Genomic DNA, 6,513 nt, shown 5'->3' with positions numbered 1-6,513 from the left:
TTGAACTTAAAAAATTCAAAAATACATTGAAACTCTTAATAAATCCTAAGTAGAATATGAGATAATCTAGCAGTTTTGTTTTTTAGTCGAAGTTTGGAGTTTTGGAGTACTCATGCCTTTAAATAAGTATCACCTTTTCTTGAGCACCTGCAAATGTCAAAGTAGTTTGTCTTGATCAAACACATGACTTGCAGAAGGAGAAATTCCTCACATCTGTTTACACATCATTGATCATTATACTTTATGCAGGGTAATGGTCATCCGGCTACTGTTTGTCAAACTTTGTGTCCGCACCCTTTTGTGATTCTCTCAGTTTTGGACAAAATTTATAAATATCTTAAGGGGGTAATGTTGCAAGACTTGGAGGGACCACTTTTATTTTAAAGGCCAAGTACTAGTATTGTTTTGGTAGATCTAAAATATTATCAAACTCAGTTCAGTTTTGTGATATTTAGCTTGCTAATTGAACAAGAATAGGGAAAATTAAGATTCTGTTAAGTTTTCTGCTCAAAATAAAGGGAAAATAATGCGGGGGGGGGGGGGGGGGGGGGATGAACCTCCTACATGTATAAGCCTTCACAATTGTGAATGGGCATTGAAAGAACAGATAAAATAATTTCATTGCATTTACCTCATGAATTAAATATTGTTAGCTGCACGAGGCGCACATGCACTGACCATATCGCCATGCATATTGCAAACTAGGAAGGCAGGCAGGCCCAAACCAATTGACTGCTTACTCAGAAATTCATTGAATTTTTTTATAAGTCATGAATGAAATATGAGATGATTTCACTCTTGTATCTTAAAGGTAAAAGAAAGTAGTTGCAGCAAACAATTATTTTATAAAAAAGTCTTTGAAATCAAGGTTAATTACCACCATGTTATCGTAGATCTAGTTCTGATACATTGAAATAAACTTATCTTTGTGAAATCGTGAAATCCTAGCTGAAAACCAAATTCTGATGATCACTAACAAAGGCATATTTGGGACAGTGTATCGATATTGTTTGGAAATATACCCAACATATTAGGGAATTATGTGCTTATTTTGTTAATTTCTTAGCAATTACACATTTTCTTCCAGAGCCATTTGGCGCATATTTTTTGTGTATACATACCTGTAGTGTACAAACATTTGGTTACATGGTCATTTTATTGGATTCTGTTCAAACTTATTTTGAGATCATTACAACAACTGGTATTTATCTTTGATATTCAATGTGGATAATTTGACAATCAGATCAATAAACATTTTGCTACTTTAAACACTGAAAAAGGGGCTTTTAGAAGGCGAAAGTTTACAAAAAATGCAATATTGAAGCATCTTTTTTTGTAATACTGTAACTCTTATGAATATGATGCAAAGATCATAGAGAAACAAATGAAAATCAGTAATTACTTCACGTGCTCAGATTAAAAAAAATCATTCATTTGTGATGATCATTGCTTATTATAAACATGTCTTCTTAAGAAAATACCTGTATTCAGTTATTCACAGTTTGAACTTTGTAGTCCCATGTATGATCTTCCTTGTCAGGTGACATATCCTTTACTCTTGGAACACAATTGACAGCCCTGTTTAATCAAAGTGAAACAGTACGCCTTACATATTCCAAGAATTTCAATAAGTCGTTTATGATGCCATTGTGTAAACTGTGTAGTGCACAGCTGATAAAAGAAGAATGTTCTAAGGCATTTTCTGACAAATAGCCGAAGTAAAGTATAATGGTGAACGTTGTTGGATAGCTGTGTTCATACAGTGTCACTGTAATCTTAAATGAAGTAGCAAGTATTTTAATGATTTAAAAGTTTCCACTATTGACATCCCAAGTTCCAACAATTAAATGATCAGAAATTATGTAAGAATGAAGAAATGGTTGGTTCAAAGTTCAAAATGTTACACATTATAGAGGTAAAACCTTTTTGGTCAGATCAAGACAAGTTTTTACACATTGGCAATATCTGGCATGTCTACATGTACATGTAGCTTCAGTTCAAGTTATTCTGAAAGTGAAATTGATGGAAGATCCATATGTATCATGTATTAAATTAAAGAGAGTGAAGATTTTGAACATATTTACGTTGAGCACATTTGAGAATTTTGTTCTAATTGCTTCTCATCGTACTCAGGCAGATTTTTTTTTTTTTTTTTGGTGTAACAGACTCCAAGATCATGACAACCCAAATACCCAAGGATGTACATGTAGTTTGGGTAGGACTCATTGAAAACAATCTTGGATATTAAAATTGGGTTAGAATTAATGATGGTTTTTATTGCATTTTTCAGTATCCAGCATATTTTGAATGCTTGAAGCAAATAAAGCATCAGTTTAATGTGTGCGATACTGATTGATACCAAGATACAATGTATATTGCACACAAAAAAAACGTCGTAAAGCAAAGTCCATGAGGTTGAGTACAAGTACATTTTTATTGAAAACTTTACATTTACAATACATGTACAACTACAATATACAGTGTCTACAAGAATTATTTGTACACTTTCATACAGCAATGCAAAATGAGAAGAGAAACTATGTTGGAACCAAGAAATTCCTAAGTTGGCAATCATAAAATATGATTAATTATATGTATTATATGAAGAGGGAAGTATAGCAATTATTTTGCACCTAGTTGAATTTTGTGATTGGTCACGCATGAACGATTATGAAATGCAATAATGCATATTTTCAGACCTTGCTGTGTTTATTGAAGCATAGCGCACCGAGAGATGAGATTATATACTTTCATTTGATATACAATTCTTAATATTTCAGTCGGCTGTACGGATTTCATGAACAATTTTAAACAAATTGATGTCTTGACTGCTTTTGCGTCATTAACTTTTGTAATTGGATTAATTGTTCATATTTCGTTTCCTGTCAAAAAGAATATAAAAATGGAAAAGAAAGTATGGCCTTTGTTTTGCATCTACTTCCAAATAGTGATCAGTCATGCATGAATGATTATGAATTTTTACATGTTACAATGCATATTTTCAGACCTTGCTGTGATTATTGAAGCGTAGCATGCAATGCTTCATTGATCATGACTTATTTCCTTTTTTTCTGAGAGATGAGATAATGTGCTTTCATTTGATATACAGTTCTTAATATTTCAGTTGGTATTACAGATTTCATAAATGATTTTAAACGAAATGATGCCTGACTGCTGTTGCTCCATTGACTTTTGTACAGGGGTGTAATTAGATTCATTATTGTCTCACCTGCGAAGCAGAGTGAGACTATAGGCGCCGCTTTTCCGACAGCAGCGGCGGCGTCAACACCAAATCTTAATCGAAGGTTAAGTTTTTGAAATGACAGCATTACTTTAAAATAGAAAGTATATGGACCTAGTTCATGAAACTTGGACATAAGGTTAATCAAGTATTACTGAACATCCTGCCTGAGTTTCAAGTCACATGACCAAGGTTAAAGGTCATTTAGGGTCAATGAACTTCGGCCAAGTTGGGGGTATCTGTTGAATTACCATCATAACTTTGAAAGTTTATGGATCTGATTTTCGAAACTTGGACATAAGAGTAATCAAGTATCATCAAACATCCTGTGCGAGTTTCAGGTCACATGATCAAGGTCAACATTATTTAAGGTCAATGAAATTTGGCGTAGTTGGGGGTATTTGTTGAATTACCATCATAACTTTGAAAGTTTATGGATCTGATTCATGAAACTTGGACATATGAGTAATGTAGTATCACTAAACATCCTGCCTGAGTTTCAAGTCACATGATCAAGGTTAAAGGTCATTTAGAGTCAATGAACTTCGGCCAAGTTGGGGGTATCTGTTGAATTACCATCATAACTTTGAAAGTTTATGGATCTGATTTTCGAAACTTGGACATAAGAGTAATCAAGTATCACTGAACATCTTGTGCAAGTTTCAGGTCACATGATCAAGGTAAACAAACTTTGGCCAATTTGGGGGCATTTGTTGAATTACCATCATAACTTTAAAAGTTTATGGATCTGATTCATGAAACTTGTACCCCTTTCATAAACCCGTCCTCCAATTAGCCGCCTAAGAGTAATGCGGATAATTCAATAAAAATTGCGTTCACAAACTCTGAAAATAATCCGCACTATTTTTACGAGCGCCCGTCCTGAAAAAGGCGGATAATCGTCATGACAACTGCACACGCCCCCTCCGATGCGGTTGAGTTGGAAAAGGGTGACCTTGTGACCGCACCATGGCAATTATCCGCATTATTTGGAAATGCGTTCATAAAGTCAAAATCTGGTCCCGATGCCGCTATTATGCGGATAATTGCAGCATCAAAATAATGCGGATAACTCTGGTCCTCCTCCGATTTTACGACCAAATTATGCTGCTATTAGCCGCATAATTGGGTTTATGAAAGGGGTATTGGACATAGGAGTAATCAAGTTTCACTGAACATTCTGTGCGAGTTCCAGGTCACATGATTAAGGTCAAAGTTCATTTAAGTCAATGAACTTTGGCTATGTTGGGGGTATTTGAATATACCATCATTACTCTGTAAGTGTATTGGTCTAGTTCATTAATCTTGGACATAAGAGTAATCAAGTATCACTGAACATCCTGTGCGAGTTTCAGGTCACATGACCAAGGTCAATGGACTTTGGCCATGTTGGGGGTATTTGTTGAATAACCATCATAACTCTGAAAACTGTATGGATCTAGTTCATAAAACTTGGACATAAAAGTAATCAAGTATAACTGAACATCTCATGTGAGTTTCAGGTCACATGATCAAAGTCAAAGGTCATTTAAGGTCATTGAACTTTGGCCATTTTGGAGGTAATTATTAGCTTGCTGTTGTAACTTCGAAAGTTAGAGATATACATGTAGTTTATAAAATGTGGATATAGGGGTAATCAAGTATCACTAGCAAGTCAAATGTCATTTATTGTCAATGAGCGTAGTATTGTATCATTATAAGAATAGTGTTTTTTGTGAATAAATATTTTACAGTTTGAGTAGTTTTCAAAGTCAGCACTGCTGCTATATTGAATTGCGCGATGCAGATGAGACTGCCAGAGGCGCTCCACTTGTTGATATTTCATTTTCTGTCAAAATTTGTAAAAACAGCTGAAAAGGATCTGAATTCTATGTGAACCGAAAGCATGTCATCTCATCTCTCAGAAAAAATAAGAAATAAGTCATGATCATTGAAGCATTATGAGTTATGCTTAACTATGATCACATAAATATGAAAATATGCATCATCACACTTAATGAATTACAGTCATTCATGCATGACAGATGACAATTTGCAAATAGATGGTAAGAGAGACTATAATTTTCTCTTTCATATGATATATTATTCATTAGAGTTTATGAAAGCCAGGTTATAAATATTTGAATGTTATCATAATCCATCCACTCATTTTTCAGTGTTTTTAATGTACAGTGTACATATTATTCTTGTAGACGCTGTATATAGATACACATACATTTTAAAAGATGAGTTATCACCTTGAAGTTGTATTGTGTCAGTCAGTAATCAATAAATAGACGTTACACTCTTAATCATGTGCTATTCTTGTATCAGAATATCATGGAAGCAGTGTTAGGAAATACATGGGGAGGCGATGGGCGATTCCCAGGGGGAGGGGGGTACTTGAATTATGAAATGATACCTATAGGCGGTGCTGCACCATCCCGAGTTTGCTCAATCTCGAGATTTTAGCCCGATTGGCCCTCTTCGCGATTAATCTCGAGATTCAAGAAACCCCGTCTCCACCATTGCAAGAAGAGCGATTCCTGCTCGAGCGAGGCATCGATGCATTATGGTCTGACGCCGTGAATAAATAATCCCGATTGCGTCTGCACCTACGAATTAGCACTACACTTGGCAAGTAATCCCAAGTTGACTTGGGATTGCAATCTCGAGATTAATCCTACGAACTAGCGCGATAATTGCGTCTCCATTGCAAATAATCTCGAGATTGTTCAGATCAGAATAATTTGCCGGATCAGAAATAGCGCGCTAATTTGAAAACTCGGGATGGTGCAGATGGCCTTTATGTGCCACACCAAAAATGAAAGTCGGGGGCTCTGGAACTAAACTTTGGTCTTAAAATGGGGGTCTCCGGAACTGCTCTAGTATCAACATTTGCTAAAAGTGCAATGCTCCAGAACGGCATAAATTCTGTGTTTCGGAGCGTTGCATGACTGTGCATGAGAATGGCCATGATATTTCTGCGCAATGAACCAATCAGCGGCCTCCGAATCGCTCTGGCTGTCGTTCAATGCAATTTGCTACTGTACCGCGCTGATTATGAGCGGGCACTGGGACGAGAAACAACAAATTTGAGGGTCTTCGGAACGGGAAAAAATAGAAATTTCTATGGCTTTCTAAATTGTTGATGCTCTGGAACAGAAATTTAGGCTGAAAATGGGGGTCTCGACTGCGGCACATACGTATCATACATTTATACAAAGTACACTCCCGGGGGGAGGGCAATTTGCCCCTCATCACAGCCCTAATCGCCCCTTTAAATTCTCCAA

The sequence above is a fragment of the Lytechinus pictus genome, chromosome 7 (genome assembly GCF_037042905.1).
Source record: "Lytechinus pictus isolate F3 Inbred chromosome 7, Lp3.0, whole genome shotgun sequence".
NCBI classification, from domain to species: domain Eukaryota; kingdom Metazoa; phylum Echinodermata; class Echinoidea; order Temnopleuroida; family Toxopneustidae; genus Lytechinus; species Lytechinus pictus.
This window is presented reverse-complemented; position numbering follows the sequence as displayed.